The sequence below is a fragment of the Durio zibethinus genome, chromosome 20, assembly GCF_047325235.1.
Source record: "Durio zibethinus cultivar Kanyao isolate XHJ-2024 chromosome 20, ASM4732523v1, whole genome shotgun sequence".
NCBI classification, from domain to species: Eukaryota; Viridiplantae; Streptophyta; class Magnoliopsida; order Malvales; family Malvaceae; genus Durio; species Durio zibethinus.
In genome coordinates, this window is record NC_143181.1 from 7,738,206 (window position 1) to 7,752,977 (window position 14,772).

At 34.3% G+C, this 14,772-nt stretch overlaps 1 long non-coding RNA gene and 1 pseudogene across 4 annotated transcripts; one reads left to right on the forward strand and one right to left on the reverse strand.

Annotated features, from left to right (window-relative positions):
• Positions 1-1,936: 1,936 nt before the first annotated feature.
• On the forward strand, positions 1,937-12,467 carry LOC149513091 (uncharacterized). Of its 3 annotated transcripts, none has more exons than XR_016330767.1 (8): positions 1,937-2,342; positions 7,770-7,862; positions 8,559-8,651; positions 8,888-8,934; positions 9,156-9,289; positions 10,381-11,040; positions 11,715-11,875; positions 12,017-12,467. It is a non-coding gene; the product is annotated as an uncharacterized LOC149513091 (long non-coding RNA). The 3 variants fall into 3 exon arrangements; XR_016330769.1 differs by having other exon boundaries at positions 1,957-2,342; positions 8,575-8,651; positions 12,017-12,366; XR_016330768.1 differs by lacking the exons at positions 1,937-2,342; positions 11,715-11,875; positions 12,017-12,467 and adding an exon at positions 7,555-7,694 and having other exon boundaries at positions 10,381-10,519.
• A 728-nt stretch (positions 12,468-13,195) lies between these two features.
• On the reverse strand, positions 13,196-14,230 carry LOC149513092 (citrate-binding protein-like; annotated as a pseudogene). Its single transcript, XR_016330773.1, has 2 exons — positions 13,857-14,230; positions 13,196-13,748 (listed from the first exon to the last, which is right to left on the reverse strand). The product of XR_016330773.1 is annotated as a citrate-binding protein-like (transcript).
• Between the last annotated feature and the right edge of the window lie 542 nt (positions 14,231-14,772).

The window sequence follows — 14,772 nt, forward strand, 5'->3', positions numbered from 1 at the left end:
CATTGGTTGATCCCATACTTGCCCCATTTCTTTTAAAATCTTTTTTTTTTTTTGTTTTTGGCCATATTTTGATGCTTGGTTGCCAAAGCTCTTTCGATTGTTGTATCCTCCTTCATCAATCTTCTTTTATTTTTTAGTTTGTAATGCGTTAAGCAATTCTACTAAGAAAATTTTTTACAGATCCTTGGTATTCTCCAAGGTAATTATGGTTGTTTCATATCTTTCAAGTATTGTAACAAAAATTTTTTTTATAATTCTTGAGTCAGTAAATTTAGATCCAAAGCCTTACTTTATTTTTTATACTAATAAGCCTGTCGGAGTAATCTTTAATCATCTTAGAGTTTTTCATTCTTTGAAATTCAAATTTCCTTATCAAGTTCAGGACTTGCATTCCTTTAATTCTTTCATCTCTTTCATATTCATTCTTGAGATAATCTCATATCTCTTTTGTTGACTTCAAAAACATGATACAAGTAAAGATGGTAGATGAGATTGCAGCAAACAAGCAAGCATTTGCCTTTGATTTCTTTATCTTATTTTCTTTCTGTGCTTTCATCTGTACGATGGTGGGATTGTTCAAAAGTGTAAAAATTTAATAGTCTTCTTTCACTGCTTCTCAAAGATCCAAAGCTTTCAAGTATGTCTCCATACATACTACCTAAATCAAGTAGTTGTCTCTGTCAAACACCGATGGAGCAATTATGAAGAGACTGGCTTCAACTTCAATGATACATCAAATTCACACACAAATCCTTTAAAAATAGAGCTCTAATATCAAATGTTGTTATTTTTTAATAAGAAAATAAGAACAAAGTATTGCTATAGTAAAGGCAAATGAAAATTGAAAGCAACGTATTTTGAAGCAAATAAAACTTGATATCACTTAACATCAGAAACATTACAATTTAAAACTTAATTAATAACGATCCACTAAAATCATGGTCCTAAAATTATGCCATTACCACAAACATGAATAACAAAAAAATAAACAACACCAAAAAACATTAACAATTTGAAACATTCAACTAAGCAACATTTATGAATCCACATTAGCAGTCCTAAACATGTCTTCTAACAATTGATATTGTCAAGTCATAAAATTAGTCTATTTGCTGGATAACTTATTTTATGGGCATGTGTTAAGTGCATGACTCAGTGATTCAACTAGAACATGTTCTCCGGCACATTAATAGAGATTTGGTGCATAAGTTATTTGAGTTGCTAGAATAATTGACAACAAAAGCTAGTTCATTTACAACATTCCATTTAGCTTATTTGCAATGTACTAGAAAGTAGGTAGAATTGCAAGGATAGTCTCTAAAGAATAATTTGAGGAAAATGTGAGAATGAATCATATTGTAATTACATAGTTGGTACATACATGTGAACTTAATTAATGAAACCTTTTTTTAAATGAAGATCTTTGTCATTGTGTAATGATTTGAAATGTATGCATGACATATAAAAAAGAGTTGATAGTTTCTTAATATATCTTCTAATGTTAAATTTTTGCATGATTTGCATTCTCTCTTGGGAGCTAAGACAAAACTTTTGATTTCGTAAATACTTAATCTGAAAATATGCTTAAATGTTAATGGAACCATTGATCGAATTGGTAATATTTAACAAGGATATGCATCCTCTTCGTGATACTGGTCAATGGTTGCTTCTAGCACTAAATAAGAAACCTCTTGAAGCAGTTGTTGAGATACTGCGAGCTCATATTATTAGCTTGCACCATTTCTTGATGTTATTTATAATGTTGTCTTTCTCTGTCCTATTTGACTCTGTAAAAGCTCGTGGCTTTGGGCTAGGCGGATGATACATGTTTACCATGGTAATTGACCATTTTCGTGCTGTGTACATATATATGCACATGCATTCTACCTAATATTGTAAATGAAAGTAGCCTACCAAGGGTTGACTTTTGCTCGTTGGACTTTGATTGGTTAGTATGGAGATGGGATATGATAACATAGATGGAAATCTTAAGAATTGATGAAATATGTATCTAGTTTGTAGGATTGAGGATTTCTTTTCTAATTTGCATATGATATTCATACAATTGAAAGAGATTAGGGCTGAATTAAAATAGAAGACATGAAAAAATCATTTCTGTGAGGTGGAACGCTATGAGGATTCCTTTATATATTGATTCTTTTTTTTAGTCATACACATGCTTTTGCACTTTTCATGAAAATTAAAGATTATAACAAAATATTCTCTTCCTTCCTATAAAGCCTCTTGAAGATTCTAAGAAAACAGATATTATTTTGGAGGCATTAAAAGTTACAGGACAAAGAGGAAAAAAATTGACCGAGGTTGGGAAGATCTAGGACACTGTAAGTAACTTCTTTTTGTTTATTGTTCTGTTTTTTTTTTTTTTCCTGTTGTTGGTGAGAGATCATATCTGGTTACAGAAGGTATTCTTTTTGTTTGTGGATTAAGATATTTTTTTGGCATGTTGTGGTTTTTGATTTGATGTTGTTGTTTATTTTGTCATTTACCTGTTTTTTTTTTCTTCTTTGTTTTTCTTTCCAAGTTTTGCAAGTTTCAATGGTACCTTCAATCAAGGAATAAGAACATAAGGACTATTCTAGGATCTGCATGTGTCTTTGTATGTAAACAATGTGATTTTAATATCTATATTTTGATGTTCAAAACTAAATTTCAACCGTTACTGAATTAAGCATGTTGAAAAATGAATGATGTGTTCTTGTAAGTACTCATCTGCAAAAGTTGTAATTGATAACTTCATGCTGTGAAAGCTTCCCTGTGTAAGTACATTATAGGACATGTGCTCGTATATAGAATTTTTTTTTTTTTATAAGCTGAATTTTTATTTATCCAAAGTCAACAAAAATCTGGTACAATATAACTGTTCTACAACTTAACAAACAAAGGAAGACAACTCATAAATAGTTTATTCTAAAAAATCTATATTCAGATTCCAATCTTCACTAAGTTTTTTGTTTACCATATCTCTTGCAATATGTTTCAATCCATGCAGCCTATATCATATAATTTCCTTGACTTTGTCCACCATTTTGTGCTGTTGTCATCTCCTCTTGCTTGAATTCCCTCTGGTTCTTTTCCTCCCATATGAAATATATATACATGCATTCTAGACAATTCTCAATAAAGTTAAGATCAAGCTTTTCCCTTTTAATCTGTTCTCTGCCCAGCTCAGTTTTGTGTACCAATTTCCTACTCTTCTATCAATCTTGCATAGCTGAAGAATCTTCTATCAAACTTCTTTTGTATAGACACATTCAAAATAAACATGGTCTTTTGTTTCATCTTTATTGTGGCATAAGTTGCATCTACTATCAATTTCCATTCCCCATGATCGCAACCTATCCTTCATTGGAAACCTATTCAAAATCACCATCTAGGTTATTAGCGAATGTTTTGGAATGTGATACTTGAACCATATTAGTTTCTGCCACCCCACTTTCCGTTGTTGTAGTCTAATCTTTTTCCATACCATGGCAGTGTCATAACATCCCTTTGGAAATGGCCATACCGCCACTCCGTTTTCCCTTTTGATGAAGTTTTACACAATCTGCCTTATTTGAAGCAATTTTCTCCAATTCCAACTACTAGTTTGCTTGGCTGCTACTTGCCATATGTTCTTACCTTTCAATTCATAAGCTTCAATCCAAGCGATCCACAAAGAACTAGCTTTTGCAATTATCAACCAGATGTTCTGTAAGATACAAGCTAGATTTCAGGTCAAGATATCTTTAACTCGTAGTCCTCCCTCAGACATAGGATGGCATGTTGCCTGCCAGCTTACTCGAGCTCCTTTTGCTAATCCTTCTTTTCCTTTCCAAAAAAATCTAGAACATAACTTGTTTGTCCTCTTTAGCACATGTTTTGGGACAATGAAATGCCTACATCAATAGTTTTGCACACTAAAAAGCACTGACTGCACTAGTTGTAACCTGCCAGCGTACAATAAGTTTCTTGTAGCCCAACTATTAATCCTTGCTATTATCTTGTTGACTAAGGGTGCACAGTCTTTCTCCGTGAGTCTTCTAGTTACCAATGGGACCCCAAGGTACCTAACTGGTAACGTATCAATCTTAAACCAAGAAGCTTGCTAGATTCTAACAAGTTCTTCCCTGCTAACCCCTACCTGATAGAGCTCACTTTTCTCACAGTTCAATTATAGACCAGACATAGTATAAAATGCCTTTAACACTACCTTTATCCCTGCCACTGAGTCCAATGTTCCCTTTGTGAAAATCAACAAGTCATCAGCAAAGCAAAGGTAAGTTAATTTAATTCTTTTACATTTAGGATGATAATCAAAGACACTAGCTACGGCAGTAGCATCCAATATTCTGGAAAGAACATTAGTAGCTACATCAAATAAGGGAAAAGTGGATCTTTCTGTCACACTTTCCTTGCTCTTTTAAAATAGCCTACTAATCCACCATTAAGCGATAAAGAAAAGAAACAAGTAGTAATGCAACTTCTTATCCATCCTATAAACTGATTCAATAACTTCATTGCGTTCAAGAGTGAGAGTATGAAGCTCCAGTCCACTGAATCAAAAGCCTTCTGAAGATCAATCTTGATTGCACATCTTGGATATAAAATGGATCTGCCATATCCTCGAACCATTTCTTGAGCTAGCAATATATTATCCGTGATGTTTCTACCTTCTATAAATGCACTTTGATTGCTACTTATCATCCCAGACAGATTTTTCTTTAACCAATTAGCCAAAATCCTAGTGATACATTTGTAGATTGTGGTGCAGTAAGAAATCAGTTTGTAATCCCTTTTACTATTAGGATTGGTGCATTTAGAAACTAATGCTACTATTGTAGAGTTAAAAGCAGGTAGCATATTCCCAGTTTGAAAAAAAATGCTCTATAGCCTTAGTAACCTCATCTCCCACAATGCTCCAAGTTTGTTTGAAGAAATGTGCGGTAAAACCATCAGGTCTTGGGGATTTCTCTCCATTTAATGAAAACATTGTCTTCTGAACTTCCTCTTTAGTTACTGGTTGTATAAAAAAATCTCGAGCCTTTGTAGATAAGGTCCCTTAAAGAAGCTCTGCCAAAAACTCATGTGTGCATCTTGTAACATTTTGATCTTTAGTTTCAATTTACTTTTGAAAGAAGAAGATTATTTCCTGCGAAATCTGGTCGAACGTATCCAATCTCTTTCTTTCTGGACCCATTAAAACTCGTATGGTATTCTTTTTACTTTGCTGCTTCTAGTTTATAGAAAAATTTTGTATTTTGATCACCATCTTGCAGCCATCTTATTCTTGATTTCTGCCTATAATAACTCTTCTCAACCTTCATCAAGTCTTTAAGTTATTCATATAGACTTCTCTCAATCATAACCAATTCTTTTGGTGGGTTTTAAGTTAGAATGGCTTCCTGCATTAGTTCCAGCTTTTTCCTCTTTACCTGTACTCTACCAGACAGATTTTCATAGCTTTGAAGATTAAACTTCCTGAGCTCCAGTTTCAACATCTTTAACTTCTTATGCAATATTAGCATTGGGTCCCAAGATCTTTTCACAATTAACTTGAACTTCAGATTCCCTGTCCGATAATTAAAAAACTTAAAAGGCTTTGGAGGGGATTGAATTGTCATGCTGAGTTTGACAAGTGCAGCACAGTGATCAGAGACTTCTGGGGCTAAGAACTCAACATTTGATTGTGGGAGAGCTGAAAGCTAAGAGTAATTTATCAAAACTCTATCCAACTTCTTTGTTAAGTAACTTCCTAACTGATGGTTAGACCAAGTAAATTGAGGTCCAACATAAGCATGATAAAACAAGCCTAGTTAAGTTAAGCAATTCTGAAAATCCTTCATCTCTGAGTTTATTGATTGAACTCCATTATAATCTGAGCTTTCAGAGGGATGGACTATGATGTTAAAATCCCCCGCCAAAATCCAGGGGTTGTCTTGCACTATACCACTGATATGAGGTAATTTCAACCACAAGTTCCTTCTTTGAACACCATCGTTACTCCTATAAATGGCAGAAAAATAAACTTTCTTGATTTCATATTGTAACACACAAGTAATACTTTGCTTAGAAAACTCTAGTAGATCTACTTGTACATGATCTCTCTTTAATATCCATATCCTTCTGTTTGGAGATGCTACATAATTGTGAAGAATACCCCAACCACGAAAATGCTTTTCCACCACGGGCTGTATTTTATGATGCTTTATTCTAGTTTCTAATAAACACACAATATCTGCCCTTATTCTATTTATTCTATCTACAACACTCTTTTGTTTCCATACTATCAGTTTCATGTTGAAGAACAACTAGGCTTACCTCCAAAAGCAGTGGCTCCTGCCTTAACCTTTTTCCCCTTATCAATTGGACCTTTCTTCTTGCTTTTAAGGGCCTTCATTAAATCAGCAGCACCTGCGGCTGCTGCTTTCTATTTCCTTGGTGAGAATGGAATTATCTCTTTAGCCTCATTTTTAGAACTCTAATGTACACTGCCTTCGTCCACTACCAATTTTGATTCCTGCATAGCTTTTAAGATCTAAAATCTATTAACAGAGCCTGCTTTAGCAGTTGGAAGTGCAATCGGAACCTCATTTTTCCTTATGGCACTATCTGGTTGTAACTCATCCACTTCAGTCATCTTTGCCTCTTGTGTAGCCATATTACCGTTATCCTTAGACACCTAGACCATTGCTTCGGTCTTTACTATCTTTGTACAAGTTTTATAATTGTGCCCAAATATACAACAGTGCTTGCATTTCTGTGGCATCCATTGAATTTCTACTGAAAGAGACATAATTGATCCATCCCTCCTTTCTATATCAATGAACTTTTGCACTTTCATACTTGCTTGCTTTCATCTCAATACAAATCTTTGCATATGCCAGTCTCTGCTTATTTGCAGTGATCGAATCCATATATAATGGATTACTTAGGGCGCTAGCTATATAGCTAAGTCCCTTTTTCGTATAGAGCTCAAGTGGTATATTGCACAATTGCACCCATACTAGCAGCATTTCCACGTTAAACTCTAATGATCGCATTCTTGGCTCCCATTTCCGAATAATCAATGGTTTGTTCTGGATATGCTATGGTCCATGTCCTATCACCCAATCCCTAACTTCCTCATTTGGGAATTGAATGACAAACAGATTCATTCCAGTAGGCTTGATCTCAATTAAACCGCTTTCCCCCCCATAAAACATTAACCATCTTTTGAAATAAACTGAAATTTGGCATCCTCCCAATGAACTGAGCTACCAGCAAGCTTTGCCATTGATGGATACCTTCCTCAAAGACATCCTCAGGAGGTTTTACAGTTATTCTGCCATCTGTCTGTTGAGGGGGAAAGCAATCCAACGCTTAATCCACTGAGGCTGCAAATAGATTCCTCCAATCCATTGTGCTCTCCTTTTGATTTGCCTCTTCCTTGTTTGATTCAACTCGGTCATCCATTTTTGGCCCAACTCCTTTGATCTCAGATCTCCCAATTGGATCGGAGGTCATTCCTATTGAAATCCGCAATTTACTCATCACAAATTTGCAATAAGCCATCGAGAAATACGTACTCAACACGAATTAACAATAATGAGCAACTATAGCAAGAAAACTATGAAATATTGATGTGATTGGCCAAGAAAATGATGAGAAAATCGAATAAGACGAGAAATTCCTAGGCTCAAGAAAGACAAGCTAACGTGAGCTAGAAACTTTTTTTTTCTTTAACTAGTTTTCCCCTTGTATATAGAATTACTGACATCTTTTTCTTATAGTTTATTTGTCCAGCAGTTTCAGAAGTTCCTGAGAATGTTTTCCTCCTGGAAGACTGCTCTCATGATTGGTTGTTTCCTCAATGTTCTGCTGTGGTAAGTACTTAGTTCTACTCTTTGTTTGCTTACTTTGAGGCGATTCCTTAATGCGCTTAAATATATAACAACTGCAATACGATTTTGTGGGAATAGAAGAAACTACCAGATATATGTGATAGGATCACTTTATTGTAGTAAGCGTGTGAAATGATGAAGATTTCATAGTCTTTTCGATAATTATATCTTTTGTGTCTTAAAATATTTAACTTCCTTTTGTTTATTGTTCTGTCTTTTCTTTTTTTTCCTGTTGTTGGTGAGAGATCATATCTGGTTACAGTAGGTATTCTTTTTGTTTGTGGTTTAAGATATTTTTTTGGTATGTTGTGGTTTCTGATTTGATGTTGTTGTTTATTTTGTCATTTACTTGTGTTTTTTTTCTTCTTTGTTTTCCTTTCCAAGTTTTGTAAGTTTCAGTGGTACCTTCAATCAAGGAATAGGAACTTAAGGACTGTTCTAGGATCTGCATGTGACTTTGTATGTAAACAATGTGATTTTAATATCTATATTTTGACGTTCAAAACTGAATTTCAACCGTTACTGAATTGAGCATGTTGAAAAATGAATGATGTGTTCTTGTAAGTACTCATCTGCGGAGGTTGTAATCGATAACTTCATGTTGTGAAAGTTTCCTTGTGTTAGTACATTATAGGACATGTACTAGTATATAGAATTACTAACATCTTTTTCTTATAGTTCATTTGTCCTGCAGTTTCAGAAGTTCCTGAGAATGTTTTCCTCCTGGAAGACTGCCCTCATGATTGATTGTTTCATCAATTTTCTGCTGTGGTAAGTATTTTGTTCTACTCTTTGTTTGCTTACTCTGAGGTGATTCTTTAATGTGCTTAGATATAACAACTGCAATAAGATTTTGTGGGAATCAAAGAGACTACCAGATATATGTGATAGGATCACTTTATTGTAGCAAGCCTGTGAAATGATGAAGATTTCATAGTCTTTTCGATAATTATATGTTTTGTGTCTTAAAATGTTTAACTGGAAGCATTATTTCCACAAAAACGCAGGTGCATCGTGGTGCTACTGGAACCACAGCCACAGGACTTAAACTGGGGTAATTTTCTTTTTACTCTTTTGTTAGTGTAAACATTTTTATCGAATTTGTACATACATTTGTTTTTGTATTCTAAGTGCTTTTAGTCCTTAATATATATGACCAAGTGATATCTTGTTTCAAAGCTATTAAATATAATATTCTAATGGGATCTTGTGTATTCGTAATCTTTATATTGTTTCTAATGCCAAATTTTGAATTATTGTATCCAACAACCATAGTGCCGTTCTTTGGAGATCAGTTCTTTTGGGATGATAGAGTACATTAGAGAGGGCTTGGACCTGCACCAATACCAATGCCTCATCTCAGTGTTGAGAAGCTTTCAAATGCTATAAGAAACATGCTCCAGCCAGAGGTAACTCCAGTAGCTTTTGTTTGCCTTAAGTTACGATGACTCATTGCATTAACAATCACCTATCTGATTGACTGCACCATGCTTGGATAATCATCTCCTTGATATATATAGTCAATGGGTGCAAGGATAATTATTCTATAATTATTTACTGTCAAAATGTTTTACCATCTTATGACTTACGAGAATAGTTGCTTTCATCCTACAAAATTTCTCATTTAACTTGACAGAAGGAATACTGGTGAATTTTTTCGATAGTTGTATAGATGTATAAATCTAATATTAAAGGAAAACATTATCAAAGATTATGGAAAAATCCTTTACGCATGCTCTTTTCGCAAGAGTCTAATTCCACATTGTTACTCTTATGCTGCATGTGAGATATAACCTTATATTTAGTGTCAAGAAGATGTTATAGCTTTTGCACAAATATTCTGATATGCAGAAGAACATGTCAGCTTTTGAAGAGTATAATTATCAAAAAAAAAAAAAAAACCTTGAAGAATATATTGAACTTCAGTATACTCCTCTGTTATCAGGAGATGCGCAGATGCAAATTATTGTATTTCTTTCCTGAAAAAAGAATATGAGAAAGTTGACAAGCTAAATGAAGTAAAATGCTTCACGGTAGACTTGCATTTAAACCTTTCATGCTTTCTTCTATTAGCTGGAACATCCAGAACTTGGGATTGCACAATTCAGTAAAGGCAAGTTCAGATGCTAGAGGAATACAAAAGAAACATGGGCAATATTGTCAAAACAAGTTAAAAGAAAGCATTTAAAAGTGCCATTTTTGTTTGTAGTGGAAAATCATGAAAACAAAAGGCTTAGAAAGAGTAAAAGACTTTCTTTTTTATCCATTTGAGTGGTGATTTAAATTAGCCTAGTCCAAGAATGCCCTTATGTACTTGCTTCTTAATTAAAAGCTTGACATGTTCAGCATTATTTTTCAGGTCAATGAGTTTATAATCCGCAGCTTAGGTTTCCCTTTTAACTGAACTGTTTTCTAATATGTGGAGTCATTGCTTCCATATGCCACTATAATATTGCTAGATACAAGTTCAGACTTTTCGATGGAACTTGATTTGTCACAGGTGAAATCCCATGCAATGGAGTTAACAATATTGATAGAAAACAAAAATGGTGTTGCTGCTGCAGTTGATGCATTTCACCGGCATTTACTTCCAGAGCTACCATTGCCTACAGCACCTTCAGAGGAAAATGATCATCCAAACCCTTTACTGTGGTTCTTCCTTCAAATTGGAAAATTGTGCTACCTTCCTTGTGGGTTGTGGAATTCATAGATTATCTTACAGTGTTTTACAGATAAGTTTATATTTTTTTTTAGTTTTTTCCTTATTACATCATTCTTTCAGTGTTTTTTCATTAGATTCATATCTTTGATAAAATTTGAGAGCAGAGAATTGCATACCCGCATAGATTTCTCCCATAGAGAGTGTCACAACTTTAGGCTTTCTTCTGTCACCATTTGCAGTTATAGTACTGATAGATTAAGCTTTGATTATAAATACCTTTTCTTTTGGTTGTTAATTGCATTGACATTTTGTTGTTCTTGTTTCCTTCCATTGAATTTCTTTTGGCAGCTGTAATTGTTCTTGTTCTTGAAGGATTTTCACGTGTGAGCTAAGAATTTACTCTAGAATTCATCAAAATGGGCTGAGAACTCTAACCTGACCGGAATATGAGTCTAAGCTTATTCTTGACCTGACCCTGATGGTTTACCTGCATTTAAGGTAAAATTATGATCAAGTTAACCATTATCTGAAAGACATATCAAGACAGGTGTGGCATCTGAATATGAGATATTTCAGAAATCAATTATCAAGACCTGACATAACTTAAATTATTCAGATTAAGTTTTAGACTTTATCACTTTCTTGGAGTATTGCTTTAATCTAATAGAATAAAGATTTTGTTAATAAAAATTTCTTTTAATTACAAGAAAATTTTAAAATTGAATTTTTATTCAAAAGTGAATAGCTTCCTCAAAAGTACTTTCCTATCTTTTTAAGCACTCTTATTGCTGGTAAGAATATATATATTATATATATGCTATGCTCAAGAGAATAGACCAAGATAAATAGCAGATTACATTACACGAATAAATAACCATTTTTCTAACTGGATTTATCTCTTTTCCAGTACAAAGGATATCACAGTTTTAAGATAAAGGAAGAGGTTGCAGGTGTTGAGATTTAAATTTTAAATTTGTTAGATATCATCTCTTAAGAGTGATTATATGAATCAACAATTAAGCTTCTAGTTCAAACCAAATTAAGCTTTAATTATATGTACTGCATTACACTTTAACCGAATTAATCTTTGATTGTATATACTGCATTACACTTCAACAATAACAATCATTTTTTGAAAAGCAAAATGTCTCTCCCACCTTGATTCCATGTAGATACTAGAGTTAGCTGGTGCAGCATAAACAGCAGATTTGAAGTAAAGGTCACCTGGCCCCTGATCGTTCACCACAAACTTTTCTTTTCCGTCAATGGAGACTGTGACCTTCCCTTTGCCAACATCATGGATCACATTGACTCTGAACCACGTGTGTGGCAGGTACTTGTTAGGATACGTTCACTGACATTATTTGGGTAATTTTGGTCTATGATATATATATATATATATATATATATATATATATATATTCTTGCAGACTCTAAACCGAGTCTTCATTATCAATGCTGGTTCTGGGTTCAGGATGCTGTGGAAGATGCTCTAGGCCTTTCTGGCTGCAGGAATTCCATTAGAAGCAAATGACATGAAATTCATTTTGAAAGATGAAACGGGCAGATTTTCCTCTTCCTCCTCTACTTTTTTCCCCTTATGTGATGTTACTGTTGATTTTTCCTTTCAAAATTTTATTGCATTCTCTGCAGCAACTTGGGGTAGGCTGTCTGTGAATGTGATTAAAATTGTATTGTGGTCAATTGTATTTGCAGCGATCTTGGAGTGTGATAGTCTTGTCTTCTCTGTAACTAACCAGAATTTCTAAATGGGGTCATCTCTCACCCTTCCTAAAATAAAACCTGGGACCGAAAATTTTGCCTTGCTACGCACTTAAAATATATGTATAGGACGGTTCCATTTGATTGTTCATCGTAAAAGAAATGAGAATTTTTGTGTTGGTTTTTGACCAACTTCTTGTCTGACAATGCATAACTTAATAATGTTTGGAATCATTATCAGTTGATGCTACATCAGACATAGAGCCTGATTAGAAACTAGAAAATTAATTACGGGCCTTGTTTTCTTGTTGTTGTCCAGTTTAGGAGTATAGTGCTGATAATGAGTTCAGCTGGATTGCTACGTATTATTGTGTATGCAGTAGTTGAAACAAATCAAATGAAATAATCGGCCAAGGATTCATGGATTTTCTCAGGGATTAATGGTCGTTTGTTGAGACATACAGAGTGTGTAACATGACCAACTGGTGCGCGGCTACTTCAACAATAGCTGTTTTCCTGTTGTCCTAACTGAAGAGTTATTTATAAGCCCTATTTCCAAATAATATACTATATTAGGTCATTACACAAAAGTAGGTTTTTCACAGTACTCGGCGTTTCATTAAAAAATGTTGTCAGCTTCCGTGATATGAAAATGGTAGCGTTTAAGGCGTTTTAGGCTAGATAAGATTCCGATTGTATTTAAAGAATGCATCAATTCTAACTCTTCTTAAAATATCTTAACATTTCTTTCCCAAATTTCTGAGATAAATATTCCAGCACGTATAGCACCAAAGAAGAAGAAGAAGGACAACGAGAAAGAGCAATAACACTAGCCTTAACTGAAGCAAGACTTATTCTTTCATCACAGCATAATATTCTCCCTGGAAAAGTTGGGCATGGATCAATCATCCAAAGGAGAAGAAAGTCATGATTTCGAAAAATTCGGTGAACCAATATTTCAGGAATTGTAAATGATAGAAACTGCAAACAGCAGTTCACAATGTAAGGCGTTTATTTTATAGTTTCAACAACAATAAAGTGAAAAGATACAAAAGCTTTATTTTCACTTCACAGCGACATTATTTCAAGCACTTTCACTTTGACTACTTATATATTTTGATGTCTCTCCATCTTGATTCCATGTAGTAGCTTATATTAGGAGGTGCTGCATAAACTCCACACTTGAAATATAGGTCACCTGGCCCTTTATCCTAAGTTGAATACTTTCTAACACCATCAATATATACTGTCACTTTTCCTCCATCAACATCGTGGATTACATTTAATCTAAACCACTTGTCATAAAGACCGGTGTCCACCAAATCTCCTCTGTAGTACCTCATATTTCCATCATAGATCCTTAGTATCAAAGTCGTAGCGCCCGAAGCTGCTCCATGGATTTGGGATATGATAGCCCCGGATGTTCCATTCGGCACAAAACCATAGCCTTCAAACTGCCAAACTCCTGATGAATAGTCAAGACCCTGAAACATGAACATATTGATGATCTTTTGTGTTTTCTATTATCTTGGAACATTTATTTTTAACACACAATTGCTTATAAATATAGGGGAAAGGAAATGAAACTATACTTTTATCCGAATTTTGGTGCGTGGCTGGGTATGGCTGTTAGGGTCATGTGGCTTGTCATCAGCATAAACCCATAACTTGTGTATGCCATTTTCATAACTGTAGCGCTTAAGTGGTACATTATATGGTCTCTGCAATTCAAAATTTGCTTGTGTTAATGGTACAGGAGTGAAACCGTCTGTAGGATCTGCTTCGCATAGATTGAAACTTTTCAGTAAGCACAGAAAAACAAAAGAAAGAAGCATGTAGCTAGAGTTAGAGTCCATGGTTTCTTAACTTTCTTTTGCAATGGTGAGACTTATGAAGAAAGACCAGTATATATAGCTGAAGTAGGTAGATTCCTGATAGATTTGAAATTCTATATTCCTTTTTCTTTTCCTAGTCTTACCTTTTTTAATGAATTTTGGTTTGTTGTCCAATTTATAATAAAATGATTCTCATTAGTTGGAACCTACAGGCAAGCTTTTTTAAATTTTTACCTAATACTCGATTCTATCGGACAAAAGATTACTATTTTGGACCGTAACTTTTCTTGAAACCAGTTGATGGTATTTTTGGATGTTTTAGTTAGAAGGAAAAGAGTGAAGTTGGAGGGAAAGATAGCAGTAACCTGCAGTTAGAAAACATGGTAAGGAGGTGTCAGGATTGTTATTCTGGAGCGCACCCTGGTGCTCAAGTCAATACGGTGTTTGAGGTAAGGTTAGGAAGTAAGGAGGAGGATGAAGATAGTGAAGTGTGTGAAGGAAGCTTCAATGGAGAGAAAGTTCAAAGAGTGTTAGGTTTAGTTCTGTGTTATCTTGAGAACTTGATTTTTTACCTACCTCTTGTGTGAGATTAATAGTGATGACCTGATTAAGACAGTTGACAATTGATAGGATTTTTATATGGAACTCGAGAAGGGTCCATGTGAGTGTATGA